Source organism: Rana temporaria, chromosome 3, assembly GCF_905171775.1.
Source record: "Rana temporaria chromosome 3, aRanTem1.1, whole genome shotgun sequence".
Classification (NCBI taxonomy): domain Eukaryota; kingdom Metazoa; phylum Chordata; class Amphibia; order Anura; family Ranidae; genus Rana; species Rana temporaria.
In genome coordinates, this window is record NC_053491.1 from 349118128 (window position 1) to 349143298 (window position 25171).

Below are 25171 nucleotides of genomic sequence, written 5' to 3' on the forward strand. Positions count from 1 at the left end.
GAAACGCTTCCAACTGCAAGCCTCCCTCACAACAAAACAATCGCCACTATCTCCGATCCTCGGCCATTCAAACTTTCTGCCAGGCCTTCATCCTGCAGACTTTATGCCCTTACATAACATGAGATTTGACCATACATCTAAGTTTTTACTGTGGGGCGTTTGCCTGCGGACCCTTACCAACTTCCATTTTGGAAAGCAATACAACTGCACCATTTTCTACATTCTATTTCTGACCCTCAGAATTTTTCTTGTCAACTGACGACCTTTGAAGAATATTGCTCTGTGGCTGGGCCTTTATTTCAGATTCTCTCTAAAACATATTCCCTCTTGAACACTCCCCCAGAACAACCTAGTCTCCCCTGTCTGGAGAGATCAGAGACAGACCTCAACTGCAAGTTCTGTCACACAAAAACACACAAAAACAGTGCATCTTCAGATTTGCACTTAAATCATCCCTGCGTACTAAAATACAGGAAACTAATTACAACATTATGACCAGATGGTACCTCACACCCTCCAGATTACACAAGTGTTACCCTGCCACTTCGGAACGATGTTGGTTTTGCGGGGGGGGGGGGGGAATGTGGGGACACTACTGCACATCTTATGGTCGTGTCCTAGCTTGGAGAAATTCTGGGGAGATGTGCTTCGCATTAATGTGAAATTCACAGAGTACAAGATACCAGATGACGTGGCATTCTTCCTACCACATCTGTCCAAAATACCTATCCTATGGCACTTATTACATGCAGCTAAGTCCTGTATACCGCTCTACTGGAAACAGCAATGCCCACCGACAACAGTGAGTTGGCTGTGGAAGGTGGAGGATATGAATAGGATAGAGGATTTGGTCCTCACTGTACAACATACCTGTGAGAAGTACATAAGACCTGGAGTCTTTTTATTATATTTTTATTCTCTCTAATGAAGGGAAATCCCTCCTTGGATCATAACTTACCCATAATTACATCCCTGAGCCACAACCACCCTCTTACCAATTTCCCTTCCCCCTCTACTCTTTCCATACTATTTCTGACTATATACTTTTTCTACTGTTATTATTTAAGAAAAGAACGTGGGGAGATCCTGTGACCCCTCTGCACATATAAGATAGTCATGTCACGCTTACCTTCTGAGTACGTCAAATGCAATCTTTGCCTTGTTTTGTATCAATGAGTAATATGATAAAATGTTAGGTTCATTGATTTATTGTGGATCAATCTTCATCTTTACATTTTAAAATATCTTCATACCACTGTTGTATAGAAAGAAATAATATTGCACTTGTATAAAAAACAAAAGATAAAAAACAAATGAAGCTGCGCCAAAAAATACCAGTTCTAAGGAATGACCCCTATATTACAATAATGTAATCAACTGATGTATAGTCAATTAATCAGTCCATAGTGAATGTTAAACAGCATGGAAGTGGTTAAAACGAATCCTCCAACAAGCACACTCATGCAGATATTCCTTAACAGACCACTGCTAAAGTGAAGAAAAAGGGCTTGACTGAAGTGATCCCTTCACCAGTAAGAGGGGCTGCTTACCAGAGGGTAAGCCAACTGTGCGTTTGGCTATAACCCAGCCGCGGCCTTTCATCCATCAGATCTCAGGGGGAAGCAGCACTCAGGAACTTGCTTAGATAACACTCCCATATGCAGATTTAGGAAACAAGAGAAGGATGCACCATAGCGTAATTCAGTAATAAAAAAGTTTTAATAAAGTACGGTAAAGGTACTCACAAACATCGCGGTAAAAACAGCATTTGTTAAAATCGAAATAAGCTGGCCGGCAAATTAAACGGAGCCCTTCCTCCTTAACGTGGTGACGATACTGCCTGTCCTTCCCAGACGCGTTTCGTCATCGTCTGACGTTTTCAATGGGGGTAGGGCTAAGCAGTACTGCTTAGCCCTACCCCCATTGAAAACGTCAGATGATGACGAAACGCGTCTGGGAAGGACAGGCAGTATCGTCACCACGTTAAGGAGGAAGGGCTCCGTTTAATTTGCCGGCCAGCTTATTTCGATTTTTGCAATCAATGAGCAGCAAATGATATCACCTGTGATGTATTTTAGTTATCTTGCAAACCTGGCCTGTTAGTGGGCCCTGAGGACAGGAGTTGTGAAGCACTGCTTTACTGGCTCCAGTGTAAAATAAATTAAAAATGCACATGCAGCAGTCTCAGAGCTTTCTAATATCTACACATGGGAGGATGTTACAGGTAAGTAGCATGCATACAATATGCAAAAAGCATAAATAATCTTATTGAAAGATTTTTGTTAAAAAATTAATGGCATGGTGACAGGATCTCTTTAAAAGACAACTAGGTAAAGTTGTGCTTTAGGAGTCCCAGGAAAACATGAAAGGGAACATAGAGCTCCCCTACTGGCTGGATATAAAAATACATAATACTGGTTTGAAATTTTACATAATTATTAAATACATTTGTTTTTTAGCGCTGCCTCTAATGAGGTAACTGTGCAAAAATAACTGCCGCATAATGAGACTTTCCCCTTACTCTAATGGTTAATGCATCTCTAATACACTGCATAAGCTAATTGGCTTCTGTTTATGAATGTTTGTATTTTGGAAGATTTCCTTAGAAGGAAGCAGCATCAGTACGCTTCATTAAAGTGGATGTAAACTTCCATCTCTAACCTTTACCTTATAGGTACGTCTATAATAAGGGTTACCTAGAGGTAGTGTATCCCCTAAACATGCACCATTTAGGAGATATTTACTGTACATGCAGCCAGTGACATCACTGGCGGATGCTCTCTGAAGGAACAGGAGTGACGTCATCACGGCTCTGACCAGTCACAGAGCCGGAGTCTGCAAATTCGGAAGCAGGACGGGTGAAAATGGGAGCGCCTTTAGGTAAGTTTTACATAATGTGCTAGTATGCATCGCAGGGTCCAAAAAAAAAAAAACCTGTCCAGCGGTTTACAACCACTGTAATGTATCTGCTCTGCTAATATTTTTGATATTAATGATCAGCAACAGGTGAAAATTGGTTGGTGAACTGTTAACAGTATCCTGGAAATAGTTCTAATCGGTGTTCTTTGCTGTGCTATCTCCATCATATTGTGTAGTTGCATGTGTATTTTAAAGCCCAACTCCCAGCAGCTAATAAAGCATTAACGTCGGATCACACCATTCCAGATGATTCTGCATTTTTCTTGCTACATGCTACCTCTATTCCAGCCCAAAAATATAACAAATCAATACTAAGACATCTGTTGCATGCCTCTAAACAGGGCTGATCCGCCCTATAGGCTCACTATGCAAGCCGCTTAGGGCTCCGCAAAGCTGTGAAGGGCCCCCCAAATTACTAGAGGCCCCGCCTGGTGAGAAGTCATTTTCGCCCCCTCACCCCGCTTCTAAACTTGCTGGCTGCATGGGAGAAGAGGTAAGAAGTCAGCACCCCCTGCTTCTCAATTTAATGTAAGATGTAATTTCCGACAGCAGAACACCCCCTACCCCCACTTATCAACTTTCTTTAATGTGACATGTCAATGTCGTCAGCGCCCCCCGCTTCTCATTTTTAATGTGCCATGTCATTTTGCTTAGGGCCCCAGGGAGGTCAGGATCGGCACTGCCTCTAAATCATGTGTCCCTCTCAAATGGAAAGATGCATCACCCCCGACTATTAGCTGCTGGCTGCGTACGGTGGAAGAGATCTTAATACATTTGAAGATCTCATCCTCTCCGCACAGCATAAAAAAGAAAGATGCTCCGAGCTGTGGAGATTATGGAATTTGTTTATCCTCTCTGATGAAGGTCTCACCTTACTTGGCCCGTGACTATTGAATGGCCAACTCATGAATAGAAGCCTTACCGCCTCCAACCCAGGACCCCCCTCCTTCTTCCACCATTTCCATTTTCTATTCTCTCTCCCCACCCTTTCCTTCTTCCTTTACTTTCCTTCCCTTTTGTTGCCCTTACCTATCCTCCTTTTTCCTTGAAACCACGACAATGGAAAATAGTGTAGGTGATTCTGGGACTTACTACCAGTAGCCTATTCCTTAAGGACTAAATTGAATAGTCTAGCCCAGGGGTAGTGAATTAAAATTCACGGAGGTCCGGTCAGAAAAAATTTCTTCTAGCGGAGGTCCGAGGGTCATATTGGTGCTATGACTTCAAATGATATCCTCCACATCGCAGCCTCCTATGTACGTCACAGGCCCCTCATCTCAGACCCTTCATCACAGACTGGCCCCCCAATCGCAGACCGACCTCCCCCCAATTGCAGACTGACCCCCCCCCAATCACAGGACTGACCCCCCCCCCCACATTACAGACCCCCCTTGATAGTAGACTCCTGTCTTGCACAGCACTCCTCCCTATACAGCCCTACCTTATTTACACAAGACAGAAAGCACTGCAGCCCTGGACACCGGGTGGGACTTTTCACATTAAAGGTGAGTGATTGGTTGCTACGCAGCGGGGAGGTCCCAGCAATCAATCGCCCGCTTCTTAACTTAAAATGTCCCGCCCTTTGTGAGGAGGGAGCAGTGCAACGATCATATCAAAGGGACAGACCTGCACACCTGCCATGCTGTGAACATAGCAGCACCAGGCAGGCGAGCGAGCCGGCGTCAGGGAGAGGACACACAGGCAACTACTTGGCGAGGCTGTGGTCCGAGTGGTATGGCTACTGGGGCCGGAACCGGACCGAGGTCCGCCATTTAGTGGTGCCTGGTCTAGCCTTATACAGAATGTACACCATCATTGTTATATCCATTTTACCTTGAATCTTCTGAATTCTGTTGTTTATATTGATATACAACTGTACTATATGTAATAATGATGCCCTACATTGTTTATGTGGTGACTCGCTTTTCGTGGTTTAAATAAAATATTTGAAAAAAATAAAGCATTAATGTTATAGTGCACAGAGTGCAGGGCTCAGGAGTGTGTAGCGCACAGAAGTGTGTGGCGTACAGACTGCAGGACTCGGAAGTGTGTAGCGCACAGAGTGCAGAACTCGGAAGTGTGTAGCGCACAGAGTGCAGAACTCGGGGGGGTGTAACGCACAGAGTGCAGGACTCAGAAGTGTGTAGCGCACAGAGTGCAGGAGTGTGTAGCGCACAGAGTGCAGGACTCAGGAGAGTGTAGCGCACAGAGTGCAGGTCTCAGGAGAGTGTAGCTCACAGAGTGCAGGGCTCAGAAGTGTGTAACGTACAGAGCGCCGGGCTCAGAAGTGTGTGGCGTACAGAGTGCAGGGCTCACAAGTGTGTAACATACAGAGTTCAGGGCTCACAAGTGTGTAGCGTACAGTGTGCAGGGCTCAAAAGTGCATAGCCCACAGAGTTCAGGAGTGCATAATGCACAGTGTTCAGGGGTCCCTATTGTGACATACAAACCAGCAGGAGGAAACCCAGCAGCCTGTAGTGGCATCAAGGATCCCACTCATCTAACGGTTGAATCCTTGCAGTGGACAAGGAGTGGAGAAGTGGCAGCTGGTGGAGAGGTCAGTATTTTAAAGCGGAGTTCCACCCGGTTCTGTGTTAATTAAAAGTCAGCAGCTACAAAAAGTGTAGCTGCTGACTTTTAATAAACACACACTCACCTGTCCTACGGTCCAGTGATGCGGGCGCCCAAAGCCTCGCTCCTCTCTGCCCGTCCACGGTGCTGGCATTACTACTGTGAGCACCCGACTGTGACAGCTGGTGGCTTCACAGCCAGGTGCGCCCTGCGCATGCGCGAGTCGCGCTCCACGTTGTGAATGACCGTGCAATCTTGGACCTGTGACGTGTCCCAGAAAATTGCAGGGAGGGAGGGGCCGCCTTGGGGGCCCGAGCGCAAGTAGGAGCTGGGTACCTATCAAAACCAGGGGGCCTTAACAGACTAAGTTGTCTAGCAAAAGTAGCAGTTAGAGGGTTGAGACAAACCATTTTACAATGACACGGGTAGTTAACAAGTGGATAGGTTAGGTGGGGAACACTTATGCCAGATCTAAACTTAGGCCCAGTTTACACTGATGCAAATTTTGCGCGACTTTGAAGCTGACATCCCAGCGCAACTTCGACACAACTTGCATACGATTTCTTTAACAGAAGTCAATATGAGTCGTGCCAAAGTCGCACCAAAAGTAGTGCAGAAACCTTTTTTTCCAGTCACTCTAAGGCCTCGTACACACCATAGGTTAACCAGAGGACAACGGTCTGATGGACTGTTTTCATCGGTCAAAACCGATCGTGTGTGGGCCCCATAGGTTATTTAACCATCGGTTAAAAAAAAGCCAACTTGCTTTAAATTTAACCGATGGATTCCTAATCGATGTGAAAAAAACGATCGTTAGTAGGCACAACCATCGGTTAAAAATCCACGCATGCTCAGAATCAAGTTGACGCATGCTTGGAAGCATTGAACTTCGTTTTTTTCAGCACGACGTTGTCTTTTACGTCACCGCGTTCTGACACGATCGTTTTTTTAACCGATGGTGTGTAGGCGCGACGGACCATCAGACAGCGTCATCGGTTAACCGATGACAACGGTCCATCAGACCGTTCTCATCAGATGGACTGATCGTGTGTACGCGGCTTTATTAGAACGATTCCATTGCACTTAATGGGGCGCGATTTGTCATGCGACATGTGCTCTCAAAATCGGAGTGCACGTCGCACCAGTGTGAACCGGGTCTTAAAAGCATTCAAAAGAAAGGCTTTGTCCTTCAGCAGCATACCTTTAGGCTGTATTTGCACATGTGTGTAGCTACACCGTGAATCCCAACGGCAAGAATAAACTGATTCTTGTGGCTGGGGTTGACAGTTGTGTGCAGATTGCTGTAGCCGCTGAATCCCTACAGTGCAGAGACTGGCTGTCAGGGGCTGCAGCTATTCGTGGCTGTTCACAAAGCCAGAGACTACCTGTGGTGACCCTGGCTGGACACACTAAATAGGGCTTTGTGTATAGCAAGTCCATAATATAAATAAGTGAGTTTAGTCAGTAACTAAATTCAGGTCAGTTCCTAACAGGGTACCCCTTAATGGTTCCCCTAAATAAACAGACAGAACTTCGTATTCTATCAGCACTCAGCCTTTTCACCCAGCAGCAGGCTCCCACAACAGAGAGAGCCCTGATACATTTTATATCCGACAGAGCTGTTAAAAAAAAAAACATGACATGCTATCCCCCTCGGTTCACACTGTCGTGAAGTTGCTCCGACTTTAGAGAAGGTTCCTGTACAACTTCAAGGCAACTTCTATCCGACTTGTGCCCATACACTTTAATGGAAGTCGGATCCTCATCTTAAATGATGTGAATTGGATCCAACATTACAGGAAGATTACACAGGCATTCCCTGAAGTTGCTTCAAAGTCGCGCCAAAGTCAACCTGGCAAAATCACACTGTAAGTCGCAGGACTTTCGGGTCACAGCAGTGTGAACCGAGCCTAAGTTCTGAATAATTTAAAACTTTATTATCTATGGGCCAGATTCACAGAAGAGATACGACGGCGTTCCTCTGATACGCGGCTTTTTTTTCTCTGAAACGCCGTCGTATCTCTCAGAGTATCTATGCGACTGATTCATAGAATCAGTTACGCATAGATAGCCCTTGGATCCAACAAGTGTAATTTTCTTACACCGTCGGATCTTAGGATGCAATACCTCGGCCGCCGCTGGGTGGAGTTCGCGTCGTATTCCAGCGTCGGGTATGCAAATGAGGTTTTACGGCGGTCCACAACGGTTTTTCGCGTTCGTTACATCGTTGCTAGTATAGTTTCCCGTCGCAAAATTAGTCGTTGTTTTACCTGCCCTAACTTTACACAGCACATGTTAAAGTATGGCCGTCGTTCCCGCGTCGAATTTCAATTTTTTTTTTCTTGCGTAAGACGTCCGGGAATACGAAAGTACGCTACGCACGTCGCCATTCGAAAAAATGACGTCACTTCGCGCAAAGCACGGCGGGAATTTCAAAACGGAGCATGCGCAGTAGGTCCGGCACGGGAGCGCGCCTAATTTAAATGGCACACGCCCCTTTGAATTACGCAGGCTTATGCCGGAGGCCGCCGGCGTAAGTTTTCACGCAAGTGCTTGGTGAATCAGGCACTTGCGATGAAAACTTGCGGCGGTGTAACGTATATACGATACGTTACGCCACCGCGATTCTACGTGAATCTGGCCCTATGTACTTGCTCTGGCTCAGTGATTTAAGCCTTTTGATTGTTGGCTAACCGAGCGTCTGATTTTTGTCTAAAAGGGCGTGTGCCGGGATCTCGTCTTGTATACTAGCGGTACACAAACACGAACGTAGTGATGTACTGCGAGGAATTTCAGCTCTTGAGCGCCACCCTTTGGGCCCCTTCTGCTAATTTCGTGTTTAGAGAGCACGGATTCCGAGCATGTGTGTTTGTACTTTCGACTTTTGTGTGACGGACTTGTGTACTGACCATACAAAAATCAGATGTGGAGCCGTTGTCCTCCGAAAATGTACTATTATTATTATTTAGGTACTTATATAGCGCTATCAATTTACGCAGAGCTTTACATATATATTGTACATTCACATCAGTCCCTACCCTCAAGGAGCTTACAATCTAAGGTTCCTAACTCACATTCATATACTAGGGCCAGTTTTAGACAGAAGCCAATTAACCTATCAGTACTAGCCTGTCATCCAACATTTTTTGGCCGAAAAAGTTGGACAACAATTGTCAAAAGGAGCGTACTAACGGTAAGATTTTACGACAACAGTCTGTGAACAAACAATCCCCTGCCAACAATCGTACTTAGGCTTAAGAAAGCAATCTCAGTATACCAGCCAGGTCACTAGCATTTTCAGAATCAGGGCAGTAATGATAGCCCTATATTTCACTCATGACAGGCTTTCTTGAATGAGGTTCTTTCCAAAGAGGCATTTAATTGTAGGAAGTTTTGAAACTGGTCTTATACTCAGGCACTTGCATTATCCGGGGGCTCCTGGATTCTAAGTGCGAGAATAGATCTCTACATCTATAATTTACTGTAAGAGAGTCAGCCAGTGTTCACATTCCAGCCTTTACACAGTTCACGCTATCAGCATATGTTATGGAAGGGGGAGATCTTCTTCTAGAGGTCAGATGGAGTGCAAGCTATAGGAATTTTTTTTTTTGGGCTAAAAACAAAAAAAAAGTCTGGTTGTCCATTAAAATTGGCTTTATGGCAGTGGAAGGTCCGCCTATTGAGGGAAGCATACAAAAACCCTGGAAGGACTGGAACACCGTGTGCAGTCCTGCACCCCCAGATGTAGTGTGCAAATTTGTATGTGCATTTGAATAAATAAAATGGTGGTACAATTGGTGTGCCACCTGCCGTGGCAACGCGTGTGCTTCCCTGTTTGGACATTGAGTTCCAGTTCATCACCTTGCCTCACGACTCGACAAGGCGATCTGCAGATGACTTCAGAGGCGACTTGCAAAATGACTGCTGTATTGAAGTAAATGGAAGTCGCCCCCAAAGTAGTACAGGAACCTTTTTCTAAGTTGGAGCGACTTAAGTCGCTGCTACTAGAACGGTTCCTATGTACAGAATGGGACGCGACTTGTCAGGCGGCCCTGTGTGAACTGCCTCTAATGCCGCATACACACCATCACTTTATGTGATGAAAAAAAACGACACTTTCTGTGAAGTAAAAAATTACGTTTTTGAAACTTCAATTTTCAAAGACGAAGTTGCCTACACACCATCGTTTTTCTCACAATGTTCTTGCAAAGTGAGGTTACGTTCCACCACGTTTTACCATTGAAGTAGCTTCTGGGCATGCGTGGATGAAAAAACGTCTTACAAAACGACGTTTTTTGCTACACACGGTCAATTTCTGTGAAGTAAAAAGTGCACTTTTGAAAAACGACACATAAAATTGAAGCATGCTTCAATTTTTTTTGGTCGTTTTTTACAAGACATAAAACGACGTTTTCCCCCACACACAGTCAATTAAAGTGACGTTTTTAAAAACGTCATTTTTTTTCATCACATAAAGTGATGGTGTGTACGGGGCATAAGAGTGGGTGGGAAATGTTGCAAAACAGGAAAAAGTGAAAAATAAATGTGACATTGAAGCAAAACCAAACCAGCAACCTAACTCTCTACACTATGTACAAGTGAAGGGAAGCTGACATGAACAGGGCATGATTGGGACTGGGAACAAAGGGAGCAGAGATACAGGGTACTGAATACAAGCTAAGGGCATAGGTAGGGATCAGTGTGCAGGTATATGGATAACAGGCAAAACACTGAAGCATTGATGAAAGTCAAAGAAGGGGTTAAATACCTTCTTAGCTTTACTGGGAGATCCCCAGTGGTGACCGCCGGAACTGGGTCCTTCTGCTCTCTGAACCACAGTGCCACCAGCAGGTGATCCAGTTCCTGACAGCAGGTGGGCAAACCCAGAAACTCACGCCAAGAGATTTAAAGACTAAGTTCACCTTTTTTTCTAAAGCATGGCAGCATGCCATGAATCATGGGATGGACTTGGACTGCAGGGAAATTGGGGCTGTAGGCAGACATATATGTTCCCTGTTTACGGGCAGACTGGCATGAGAGCACACACGTGCATTGTGTTCCAGGTCTTCAAGGAAAGGTCCTTAGAGCACTCAAACACACAATGGCCCAGATTCAAGTAGAATTGCGCGATATTTGCGGGGGAGCAGGGCAACGATTTTGCCCTGCGCCCCCGCAAATATTTTGCGCTGCCCTCGATTCACGGAGCAGTAGCTCCGTGAATTGCGAGGGCGCGCCGGCAAATTTGCCCGGCGTAAGCACGCGCAAGTTAAATGATCCCACCGGGGGCGGGAATCATTTAAATTAGGCGCGCTCCCGCGCCGAGCGTACAGCGCATGCTCCGTCGGGAAACTTTCCCGACGTGCATTGCGGCAAATGACGTCGCAAGGACGTCATTTGCTTCTAAGTGAACGGGAATGGCGTCCAGCGCCATTCACGTTTCACTTACGCAAACGCCGTGAAATTCAAATTTCACGGCGCGGGAAGGCCGGCTATACTTTAGCATTGGCTGCCCCTACTATTAGAAGGGGCAGCCTTGCGCTAAAAGTAGCCGTACGGAAACTCCGTACCTGGCTTGCGCGGGGCCCGCACAAGCTTGTGAATCAGTGGTAGTATGCAATTTGCATACTACACGCTGATACACAATGGGAGCGCCCCCTAGCGGCCCCCGCAAGAATGCAGCCTAAAATCTGCGAGGCATAAGAGCCTTATGCCGCGCAGATTTTAGCCTGCAGTCGGTGTAACGAGGTTCCTGAATCAGGAGCACTCGTTACACTGGAGCAAGTAAGCACTTGCGCTGCGTAACCTATGGTTGTGCGGGCGCAAGTGCTTCTTGAATCTGGGCCAATGTTTTCAGGCTGTGATTAGACTGGCCCCGTGAGAAGACATTCTTAGGCATGCATGCATACTTTGTTCTCAGTCTGTGAGGGGACTTTGGCTGCAAGGAGGTATCCTTAGAGCATGCATGCGCACCATAATCTTGGCAGCAGAGAGACTGGGGCTGTTAGGAGACATCTGTAGCACACGCATGTGCAATATATTCTTAGCAGCAGGGAGCCTGGAGCTGCAAGGAGACACCCTTAGGGCATGTGGAGAAACTGTGACTGCAAGGAGACATCCTTAGGGCATGTGGAGAAACTGTGGCTGCAAGGAGACATCCTTAGGGCATGTGGAGAAACTGTGGCTGCAAGGAGACATCCTTAGGGCATGTGGAGAAACTGTGGCTGCAAGGAGACATCCTTAGGGCATGTGGAAAAACTGGGGCTGCAAGGAGACATCCTTAGGGCATGTGGAGAAACTGTGGCTGCAAGGAGACATCCTTAGGGCATGTGGAGAAACTGTGGCTGCAAGGAGACATCCTTAGCTCATACATGTGCAGTATGTTCTCAGCAGTGACTAAGACTAGGGGTGTGAGAAAATGTCCTTAGGGCACACATGCGTTCTATGATACCAGCTGTGGTGAGAAAGGGACTGTGAGGAGACATCTTTAGGGCACTCATGTGTACTATGTACTGAGGGTGTGAATAGACGTCCTTAGAGCATGCATTTGCATTATGTTCTTGGCTGCAGAAGACTGGGGCTGGGAAGTCACATTATTAGGGCACACATGGGTACTATGTTCCATTGAGCCTGGAGCTCCAAGGAGTTGTCCTTAGAGCACACGTACACTACTGTATGTTCTCAGGCCGTGGTTAGACTGGAGCTGTAAGTAGACATCTCTATAGTACACATGCATACTATGTTCTTGGGCTACGAGGAGACTGTGGCTGCAAAAAGAGACATCCCAAGAGCATATATTTGCACTATAATCTTGGCAACGGGGGAGATTGGGCTGTAAGGCAACACACTTACAGCATGTATGCGCATTATTTTCCCAGGCTGTGGGGAGACTGGTGCACTTGTAGGTGGGGTGCAGCATGGTGCGGCAGCAATAACATGCTCAGTCCCAGTGCGAGGAAAGAACTTGTATTGAATAAATGCAGACAGTTCACAAATAACCTGGTGGGAAAGCAGCCCAACAAGGAAAATGTACAGATCCAACAGCATGTAGAGTGCAGGATTCAGCTGAACTGACAGTGCCTGTTGTGAGGGGCAGAATGGGTCCTGGCCATCTTGTACTCAAGCAGGAAGATGTCTAGAAAACTTGCCAGCCCTGCGCTTTTGCCTCCGCATCAGGAACCTTTCCCAGCCTCTATTTCTGTCCCTAACAGGCAGGGTACCTGTACCCACTTGCAAAATACATGGAGAGCCAAGGGCTTAAAAAAGCTCTGCCTGACCCAAGATGGCTGCCAGAGTCACATGGGGTGGCAGCATTCAATGGGATAGCTTCCTCAGTGACCCAGGAAATCATAGAGGAACCGCGTTCCTCTTGACTTGCTCTCCAACTGCAGTGCAGCTGCGAAACAGCGCCACCTGCAATGGAGAAAGTAGATTGCACCTGCCTACACACTGTTTTTAGGCTGCAGGGAGAATAGGGCTTCAGGGAGATGTCTTTAGAGCACGAATGAGCACTCACGGCTTGTTATGTAGAAGTATAGGGAAATTAGAATTTATACAGAGAGTTTAATAATGATTTAATTTTCCATCGTCTCCAAAAACTTTCAAGATCAGTTGTAGGTTGAATACCCATCTAATATACTGTATTTTTTGCTCCAAAAGACGCACCTGACCAAACAAGGCACCTAGGTTTTAAAGGAGGAAAACAAGAAAAAAAAATATTCTGAACCAAATGGTGCACTAAAATATTTACCAGTGCCCATGAAATGCAGCTTTACCAGTGCCAATTAAATGTAGCCTGACCAGTGCCAATAAAATGCACCTTGACTTGTGTTATACAATGCAGCCTTACCTGTGCCTGGCGAGGACGTCATCACATCCGACAGAGCAGCCCGAGCTGACGCCGCGGCCGCACTCCATTTGGCCTGCTCAGTCTTCTGTCTGTGACAGGCTCAGCCAGGGAGCCCGGTATTCTAACATGGTGGCGAGGGCGGCGGTCCTGGTCAGTATTCGCTCCCTAAGACGCGCAGGCATTTCCCCCCATTTTTTTCAGGGGGAAAAAGTGCATCTTATGGAGCGAAAAATGCGGTACTTACCGAGTTTGTAGCAGATTGGCTAAATCATTTTTATCCCCTGGGATGGATTTCAAGCGGATAAAAATTTGAAGACATGCTTTCAAATCTATCCGCTTGAATCCATCCCAACGGATTGATCCGCTGGTCTGTACAGACTCACCGGATCAATCCGTCCGAAGGGATCCCCCGCATGCGTCGTAATGATTCGACGCATGCGTGGAATTCCTTTTATGACAGCGTCGCGCACGTCGCCGCGTCATCATCGCGGCGACGTCGTGACACGTCATCGCGAGGGGATTTCGGCGCGGATTTCGATCCGATGGTGAGTACACTCCATCGGATCCAAATCCTCGCAAATCCTCGAGAGGATTTATCCGCGGAAACGGTCCGGTGGACCGTATCCGCGGATAAATCCTCTCGTGTGTACTAGGCCTCAGGCAGTGAAACAGATCAAATCACCTGTGCAAAATAATGGAAAGCCTGAAAACATGACCTGTTGGGGGTATTTGAGGACTGGAATTGAGAAACATTGGGCTAAATGATCCCTTTAAAATAACTTTGACAGGCGATACTAGTTGTTACTAGGACAACGAGACAGAATTTATTAAGAACATTTTCATTGGTTTGGGTGTATCAAGAACATCATGAGCGGTATCAATGACTCATGTTCAGGCAATCTGCACCCTACAGAAGGCATGTAAATAAGGTGTGTTCTGTTTAATGACTCACTCCAGAAATTCCCAGTGATTTTTTCCATTGCCTCTCACTTCCTGCCAGAGTCAGCATCGCTGACAGCACATAGTTTCCTCCAGGAAAAGCACCACCTAAGACACAATCGGGGGAGGTGTGCTGCAGTTCTTGAGAAAGACTTCAAGAGGGTCGTCAGAAATGCACTTTAGACCCTTGTGAACTTTATTAACCTTTATGGAAAAACCACTGGCATTGAGCGTGCATCATTCAGCACTTGGCATACGGGTGAAGTGATAAAAGTTGCAGCGCAGATCAAACTGTTGCAGGATACGAATGATCCCAGCACAACCATCCATCAGTTTAATGCTGTAAGGAGTGACAATTTCTGGATCCTCACCAGGCATGAGACACAAAATCGAAATCCTACCTGGATGACATTTAAGGCCTCATTCACACGGATGCTGGCACACATACTGAATACATGAATGAGGTCCTTGTTTTTTGACAGGCTTGCAGAAACAAGTCCACAATCCCAAACACACACATCTTCTTCTGCAGGCCTGTCAGATTTTGAGATGCGACTGAGTCCGTGCAGCCGCTATGATTGCATTCACCTCTTTAGGCTGCCTGCATGCAGCTTAGGACAAAATACAGGCACAGAAACTAGGGTTGCCACCTGTGCAGGATTCACCCGGACAGTTTGGGTTTGGAATCATGAGTCCAGGTTTCAGACTGCCTGAAGCCCGGACACATTATTGAGACCGGACTATGGCTACCTAGCAGGGTTTCCGTTTGCAGTTGACTAAGCTGAGAGTGTCTGTTGCTCTTTCTCGGTGCCTAAAGCCAACATTAACAACCACCCCCCCCCCCCCCAAACACAGACAGGAGATAAGGCTCAATCTGCACCTTTTCCCCCTACCCCTTCTCTCTCCTGCCTCTAAATAAGTACAATAAGGCAAATCAGGGTTCTCAGAGCACCCCTTACATCAGAGTTCCCCTTTACACCAGAGGCCACAGTGTTTCCCCTTACAGCAGAGTCTTCTCCGTACATCAGAGTTCTCAGTGTTCCCCCTTCAATCAGGGTTCCCAGAGCATCCCTTATGTTAGAGGCACCAGAGTTCTCTCTCACATCAAAGTCTGAAGAGCCCCCCCTTACAGTGAAAGGGAACTCTGCAAGTTTAGATGTAAAAGGGGAAATCTATGTATCCAGATGTAAAGGGGGACTCTTGTTATTAACTTCATATGATTAGAAATGTTATTTAATAGCAAAATATATGTATAGTTTACTTTACACTATAAAAAAAAAATGCTGTGCGCCGCTAAAGTGTTCGGGTTTGACTTGAAGAAAAGGTGGCAACCCTAACAGAAACAAAGGCCTCATTCTCGCATTACGGGTTTCCAGCACCAGAGGCGTACATAGGGTCTCCAGCGCCCTCGGCGAGAATCTTTTTTTTTGGCGCCCCCCCCTTCATCAAAGAGTTAGACTTTCAGTTGTTTTTTTAACATCAATTTCCTTTACTTTAATTTATATTATTTTCACTGACCAACAATGTAAGAAGCATTCTTTCGACTGACCACCAATGTAAGGAACATTCTTCCCACTGATCACTAGAGCTGCGCATCTTCACTGGTCTCACAATTCGATTACGATTATCATGTCAACAGTTCCATTTGACAATGCATCACGATTACTGCTCATGGTTTTCATCAAAAACCAGTGCAGCTTATCAGTGGCCATCAATGCAGCCTTACCAGTGCCCATCAAATGATGCAGCTAAGCAGTGCCCATCAAATACAGCCTCACCAGTGCCCATCAAATGCAGCTTATCAGGGCTCATCAATGTCATCTCACAAGTGGCCATCAAATGCATCCTTACCAGTGCCCATCAAATACCACTCACCAGTACCCATCAAATGCCACTCACCAGTGCCCATCAAATGCAGCATTACCAGTGCCCATCAAATGATGCAGCTAAGCATTGCCCATCAAATACTGCCTCACCGGTGCCCATCAAATGCAGCTTATCAGGGCTCATCAATGCCATCTCACAAGTGGCCATCAAATGCATCCTTACCAGTGCCCATCAAATACCACTCACCAGTACCCATCAAATGCCACTCACCAGTGCCCATCAAATGCAGCCTTATCAGTGACTGTATCACACAGAGCGACAATCTCCCGCTGTGTCATGAAGCTTGGATTTGAATTGCCCAGGATGTGCAGCCGCTGTCAAAAAAAGTCCCACCTCCTAGACTGGCTCCTATGATACACGTCACACGTTTCAATTTCCTGGCATTGGATTAGTGTGCTGTCTATCACAGGGGCATGTCTAGGAGACGGGACTTTGTTACAGCGGCCGCTGAACATTTCAGGTCAAAATCCGTGACACGGTGTGAGTGTGACATACACATAGAGAGGAAGAGGGAGGGGAAGACTCTGACAGGGGCACGCTGGGATGACGTCACTGATGCAATCGTGATTCGGCTGTTCTCTGCATCGTTACAGAATTGTTTAAGGCTGAATTGTGATGCATCAATAACGTCAACCTGATGCGCCCCTGCATTTCAACACCCATACTGGTCACCAATGTAAGAGAGACATTCTTAGTGTACAGATGACAATGTTAGGGAAAAGCACTCAGTGTATACATTTCAGTGAAATATATATATATATATATATATATATATATATATATATATATATGGAATAACACTCACTTAGCCCAGGGTTCACACTGACAGCGAGAATGAAAGTCAGTACGAGTTTGACAGCGATTTCAGAGGGTTGCACAGATCGCACCCAGAAGTCACCCAAAAGTAGTAAAGAAACTACTTTTGGGAATCAGCAAATGCGGGAGTCGCAAATGTGGCGTCACTCTGATTCGGGTAGTGCCATTGTCGGCAATTGCCGCCGATTTGCCATGCGATTTCACATGTCAAATCGCATGCCAAATCGCTCCAATGTGAACCAAGGCTAAGTGCTATTCCCTATATATAACACTGATATCTATACACTGATTGGCATTCAGGCTGGGTTCACACTAGGGTTGTCCCGATACCACTTTTTTGAGACCGAGTACAAGTACCGATACTTTTTTTCAAGTACTCGCCGATACCGATTACCGATACTTTTTTTAAATGTCATGTGACAGTGGCAGTATTTTTTTTTTTCACTATTTTTTTTTTTTTTTTACAGTGATTTTTTTATTTATTATTTTTTTAGGGGGGGGGGGGGTGAATTGTCAGTGTGTGTGTTTTTTTTTTTTTTTTTACATTTTATTTTTATTTATTTTTTAATATTTATTGCAATTTATTTATTTATTTTAATCAGCCCTGTTGGGCTTTGGTGAGATTTCAGGGGTCTTAACAGACCTCTGCCATCTCCCCTTTAAGACAGAGAAAGGGACTAGGGAAACAGATTCCCCAGTCCCTTTCTCAGCTGCTTCAGCTGAAATGAATGGAGGGAAGCTCCTCCATTCATAAACTGAAGCATCGTAAACACAGGAGGTTACGATGCTCAGTTATATGAATGGACAGAGTCGGTGACCACCGACTCTGTTCATTCGGAAAAAGTAGGAGCCGGGCTTAGCGGCTCCTACCTCCGCTCTCCCCCTGACAGATTGAGGGGGGAGAGCGGCACTGCAAAAAAAACTGCACGGACTGACGGAGAGATCTGCACGGACGGAGGGGGGGGGGAAGGAGGAAAGAACTGCACGGACGGACGGGGGGGGGGGGGAAGGAGGAAAGAACTGCACGGACGGACGGGGAAGGAGGAAAGAACTGCACGGACGGGGGGGGGGGGAAGGAGGAAAGAACTGCACGGACGGACGGGGGGGGAAGGAGGAAAGAACTGCACGGACTGACGGGGGGGGGGGGAAGGAGGAAAGAACTGCACGGACGGACGGGGGGGGAAGGAGGAAAGAACTGCACGGACGGACGGGGGGGGGAAGGAGGAAAGAACTGCACGGACGGACGGGGGGGGGAAGGAGGAAAGAACTGCACGGACAGACGGGGGGGGGGGGGAAGGAGGAAAGAACTGCACGGACGGACGGGGGGGGGGAGGGAGGAGGAAAGAACTGCACGGACGGACGGGGAAGGAGGAAAGAACTGCACGGACGGACGGGGGGGGAAGGAGGAAAGAACTGCACGGACGGGGGGGGGGGGGGGGAAGGAGTAAAGAAATGCACGAACGGACGGGGGGGGCGGGGAGAGAACGACACGGACGGGGGAAGGGAAGGAGAGAGAGCGGCACGGACGGACGGGGGGGAGGAGAGAGAACGGCACTAACGGACAGGGGGAGTCAACAGCACGGGGGAGAGAAGATTTACAACTCCCCTGCCTGCCCAAGTATCGGGTGAAGCATCGGGAGCATTTCCCCGAGTACAAGTACTCGGGGAAATGCTCGGTATCGGTCCCGATACCGATACTAGTATCGGTATCGGGACATCCCTAGTTCACACCTATGCGAATTGGTTGCGGCGTTAACCGCATCCAATTCGCATAACATTATGTAGCGGGGCCATCCTGTCAGAGTCTAATGACAGGCCTGAATCCCGCTGGAACTTTGCTCACGCTTGTAAATATGTACGATACCTTTAAGAAGTTATGCATTGTGGGACTGCAAGTAGTTGGAGATATGGACTCCATTGACTCTTAGGAGAAACAGACTACATTTTCCACAATGCCCTGTGTTATTGGAACATGTGACACCTCTGTACAGACTTATGGGGGAGGTTACTTAAGGAAAGGGAGTAGCTGATCTCTCTCTCTGGGGACCTGCTTCTTCTCCTCTGCGGAGCTGCTGCTTACAACACAGCCGTGCTGTTAGGCCTGAAGCCTGGGCCTAACTTTTTCCAGAAGATCATCCAACCAGACGGAAGCAAGACCACTTACCCAGCTCGTGTTCCAGGAGATCGGAGAGGCTGCCCAGCTGACAACTGAAACAGTAGAGAGCCTGATGCCGGAATCCTTGTGCTGTGGAGCAGTGATCTACTAACGCTCCCTTTTTGAGGAGAACTCAGGCGGATCGGGCCTGTCGGGTGAGAGAGCATATGCTCGACTTCCAATCCTCCTTTTCAGACAGTTACCTTAATGCCAACCTACAAGCTGGAGACACGTGTTGGCCTCTAGCTGAAACTTAGAGGCCCTTTAACTTTATAGTTATTATACGGAAGTGACCGACGCTGACGAGCGATCAGTTCACCAACGTTGTTGTTTAGGATACCTTGTCTATTCACTTTCCTTTCATCGTTCACCACTTGCAGATTATAAATCTAACGTGCACCAATCGGCCGCAACGTGGACTCTAGTCTCGAGACGTTTCTTAGCTGTTTCGCAGGACTGCCCGCTAGAGGGAGCTCTCGGGCATAGATTGCTTACACTAGTTTAGTTTAACTGAATGGTACCATTCTTAGCTCAGATATTGTCATCATTGTTATTTACTGATTCCCGCAAGGGCCCTTGCAGAATCATATTGTGCCATTACATAGCAATTGTTTGTCTGTGTTTCAAACCTATATTTGCTTTCTCTAATTTACATAAAGTAAACTTATCCTTTTGGTTTAACTTTATTGACTGTAAAAGTAAGACAACAGTAAAGTTAGCCCAATTTTTTTATATTGTGAAAGATAATGTTATGCCAAGTAAATTAATACCCAACATGTCACGCTTCAAAGTTGCACCCGCTCGTGAAATGGCGACAAACTTTTACCCATAAAAATCTCCATAGGCGACGTTTAAAAAATTCTACATGTTGCATATTTTGAGTTACAGAGGAGGTCTAGGGCTAGAATGATTGTTCTCGCTCCAACGATCACGGCGATATCTCACATGTGTGGTTTGAACACCGTTTTCATATGCGGGCACTACTCGTGTATGCATTCGCTTCTGCGCAGGAGCTCGTCAGGACGGGGCGATTTAAAAAAAAAAATATTATTTTACTTTATTTTATTGATTTTTACACTGTTTGTAAACATCCCTTGTAATAGAAAAAAGCATGACAGGTCCTCTTAAATATAAGATCTGGTGTCAAAAAGACCTCAGATCTCCTATTTGGACTAAAATGCAATAAAAATAAATGATGTCATTCTAAAAAAAAAGTCCCTTTAAGAGCTATGGGTGGAAGTGACATTTTGACGTTGCTTCCGCCCTGCAGTGATATGGAGACGGGTGGTGGCCATCTTCCCCTCACTCCATACACAGCAAGGGGAAAGATGTGATCGCACCAGAGAGGGCACCAGAGAGCGACGGGAGCCCTCAACCGCCGCTGATAAATCGATCTTGCAGCGAATCCGCCGCAGAGACCACTTTTATCTTGTAGCGGACCGCCCACTGAAGAAGATGAAAACCAGGGTTATGGTAGGTAGCTGCTACCAAAACAACAGTATTCCTCTTCAAACAGCCGACGTATTCCTGCGGCGGGCGGTCCGTAAGTGGTTAACATGTTAACACTTATATGAGGTTTTAGTTATTGGGTTAAGGTCTACCACTATGCAGACACAAGGTTACTGAGTCAGACTTTTAAAGGGAACTGCATAAATAAATGCATAAATAAATTCCTGGCATGTCACAGTATACAGCAACCATATAATTTTTTCAATAAAGCGCCACCTTTGTCATAAAAAAATGAATTAAAAAAAACATCCTCGTTTTGCCATCCAATGACTTTGCCTAGACTGAGATGATTCCATCTCTCTGCCGCAAGCATGAGGCAGCATTTATTTAGTCCTCCCTGTGATCAGACTGTACATTGTAACTTTGCAGTAAATAACAAGGTAAAAGGGGGCAGATCTGTACCAGGCATTTGTGAACACAACCAAGAACTGCACGGACAAAAGTATTTACATGATTGGATCATCTCTTAGTCAGAATCTCAGCCCAGGAAATAGATGCTGACCCTGAATGGTGCTCGCTGCGGGTACCATGTGATCACTGTTACCAATCACAGCAGATCACATGACAATTGTACACAATAGGTGGCATTCATGCCATCCATTGTGTACTATTGTGTAGATCTCTGTGATTTGTCACAGTGATCACATGGTATAGACAGGGTCAATCACAGCCCATTTGTACCATGTGATTAGCTGTGGCAAATCACAGCTAATCACAATAGTAAACACTGAATTATTCAATTAAAGGGTCAATAAAGGAAAAAAAAATATTTAAAATAACAATCCCGATCCACGTTTTCTGGGGTCCCTCGGTGGCTGTCTCTGGTCCTCCACGCAAGAACTCATCACATTCATGCGAGAGAGCTCGCATGGTGATAAGTCCTCGCGGGCGCGCTCCCGTGATACCTCGAGCGGTATCACTCAGCCCCGCCCCTCCGCTTCCTGCGTCACTGGATGTGATTGACAGCAGTGCCAGCCAATGGCTGCGCTGCTCTCAATCCATCCACTCTAGCCAATCAGCGGCCAGGCTGAGCGGCGAAGAGGATCTCGGGACCGAGCGCGGGACTTTCGAGGGGTCAGGTAAGTAAAATGGGGGCTCGGGGGGGGGGGGGGGGGCATCATCAGATGTTTTTTCACCTTAATGCATAGATTGCATTAAGGTGAAAAAATTTTTTCCTTTACAACTCCTTTAAGTAAAAATGGTTGTTTATAACAGGGATGTTCACTGTTATTAGCAATCATAGTGTGCAAAAAAAATAATCCTGATCACCTCCTCAGAGCAGTACAGTGTGTTACTATGGTCACAATGTGCAAAATATTTGTATAAAAAAGAAAAACATAAAAAAAAAATGAAAAAAAAATATTTATATACTACTCAAAAAAATGAAAGGAACACTTTTGAATCAGAACTCCTGGGATATTGATCTGGTCAGTTAAGTAGCAAAGGGGGAGGGGTGTATACAGAGGGGGGTCAGTGTCACTACTGGTAGCACAAGCAGGGCTGTGGAGTCGGTAGATAAATGTTCCGACTCCGACTCCTCAGTTTTATGTACTTCCGACTCCCCGACTCCGACTCCTCTGTATTTATATGCGAATGTATTTTATACATTCCTTGAGGGAAAGAAACGCAACCTACCACAGGACTACTGGCTGGGAAGCCAACAGTCTACTGTATTGCACAGTTTAAGCAAAAGACAAACACAATGAAAACAAAGTTTTATAAAAAAAAAAAATATTAATCAATCAAGTGGCTGGATAGTAGCAGCAGGCATAAACATCAGGAACAGGATCTTTACCAGTTCAAAAATACAAACCACATTATTTGGTTGTTTTAGAACAAAAACAAAGCTTATCTATAATGAACCAAAAACAAAATCTGTAAAACCTATAAATGGTTTATATTAATCTTGAAATGTAGTTCTAGGCTTAGCAAATGCAAATCAATTCAATGTAGAGTTCTAAGGAAGAGAATTGCCTCTGCCAGATCCTCTTTCATAGAGGCTCTTAAGTCAGACTTTATTATTTTTAGGGCTGAAAATAATCTTTCGACACTGACTTGGGTGGGTGGCATTGCAGTAACTATTCTGGCCACATCACTAACGATCTCTGGATAAACAAGGGTGGCTTCTTCAACAGTAAAAGTTTTGATGAGCGATCATACTTTTCAACGTCTTTTAGTGCTTTAGGAAACTTCTGTTGGAATTTTTTTATTTGGACACTTACTGGTTCTCTAACATGCGTTCCCTGTAAAAGCAGAACACAACACTATGGAAAGTATAAGTATCGCAGCTCCTAATTGTGCGTAGCGTGCCATATAGTGAAGCACATGAAAAGCATGCTTCTTCACGGTCACTTAACGTGTTCGTTTTGCGGTTACGTGAGGCACTGCATGCATTGGTCTTTATTCTTACAGTAGAGAAGTCATTAATTATAACTTTTTGTGAATTGGGACATTTAAACGTGCTTTTTTTTTTTTTTTTCCAATCTAAATTTAGTAGGAGTCGGAGTCGGAGTCGGTGCATTGTTTTCCGACTCCGACTCCAGGTACCCAAAATTTCCTCCGACTCCTCGACTCCGACTCCACAGCCCTGAGCACAAGGCGATATTTGGACCCTATAAAGTTTGCACAGGCAGTCCAACTCCTCCAGGATCGCACATCAATACGTGTCATTGCCAGAAGGTCTCCCAGCACAGTCTCAAGAGCATGGAGGAGATTCCAGGAGACAGGCAGTTACTCTAGGAGAGCTGGACAGAGCCGTAGAAGGTCCTTAACCCATCAGCAGGACCGGTATCTGCTCCTTTGTGCAGGGAGGAACAGGATGAGCACTGCCAGAGCCCTACAAAATGACCTCCAGCAGGCCACTGGTATGAATGTCTCTGACCAATCAGAAACAGACTTCATGGGGGTGGCCTGAGGGCCCGACGTCCTCTAGTGTGCTCTGTGCTCACTGCCGGACACTGTGGAGTTCGATTGGCATTTTCCATTGAACACCAGAATTGGCAGGTCCGCCACTGGTGCCCCATGCTTTTCACAGATGAGAGCAGGTTCACCCTGAACATATCTGACAGACGTGAAAGGGTCTGGAGAAGCTGCGGAGAACTTTATGCTGCCTGTAACATCATTCAGCATGACCGGTTTGGTGGTGGCTCAGTGATGGTCTGGGGAGGCATATCCATGGAGGGATGCACAGACATCTACAGGCTACACAATGGCACCCTGACTGCCATTAGGTATCGGGATGAAATCCTAGGACCCATTGTCAGACCCTACGCTAGTGCAGTGGGTCCTGGGTTCCTCCTTGTGCACGACAATGCCCGGCCTCATGTGTCGAGAGCATGCAGCCAGTTCCTGGAGGATGAAGAAATTGATACCATTGAATGGCCCCCACGCTCACCTGACCTAAATCCAAAAGAACACCCCTGGGACATTATGTTTCGGTCCATCCGGTGCCGCCAGGTTGCACCTCAGTCTGTTCAGGAGCTCAGTGATGCTCTGGTCCAGATCTGGGAGGAAATACCCCAGGACACCATCCATTGTCTCATTGGGAGCATGCCCTGATGTTGTCAGGCATGCATACAAGCACTTGGGGGCCATACAAACTACTGAGGACCATTTTGAGTTGTTGCAATGAAATTTCAGCAAAATGGACTAGCTTGCTGCATAATTTTTTCACTTTGATTTTCGAGGTGTCTTTGAATTCAGCCCTCGGTAGGTGGATAATTTTCATTTCCATCAAATGATGTGCCATCCTTTCATTCCTAACACATTAACCAGCCCATGTCAGTATAGATATCCAGCATGAGATTTTTTTCACAGTTGAGATCTGATATGTTTTCAAAGTGTTCCTTTAATTTTTTTTAAGCAGTGTTTTTTTGCACATTGTGACTGTGACTATAGTAACACTCTACTGTTCTGGGGAAGTGATCAGGATTTTTTTTTATGGGTCCCTGATCGCCGCCACACCAGTTATATGATGACTCTGTATTGCACTGGTGACAGTATGTAAAAAAAAAAAAGTAAAAAAAATTTTTTTTTTTGTATCTTCATTTTCCCCCAAAATTGTGGCAAAAGATGACAACTTCAAAAAACTCACCATGCCTATTACTAAATACCTTGGACTGTCTAATTTCCAGAAAGGGATAATTTGGGGGGTACTTTTGTGGAGCCATCAGTATATCAGGACTGATCGATTTTCACAGAGCTTTTTTTCTCAGAAAATAGGCGCAGGAACTCAACCACGACCCCGTTCAGATTTCACAAACAGTAGAAGGGTCTTAAAGGGGCATTAAATACCAGGATTGCATTACATACAGAGTGCAGAGTTCAGGGGGTTACACACAGAGTGCAGAGCTGTCACTTGTAAACACAGAAACCAGACTTCTGTGTTTACAAGTGATTGTGGTGAGCAGGCACCAAAGGGTCTGAGCCAGAGGTGGTGGAACTGAGTTCCCCCAAGTTCCCCCTGAAAAAAAGCCCTGGATTTTCAGAAATTTACTATAGACTTTACAACTTTCCTACAAACTTATTTA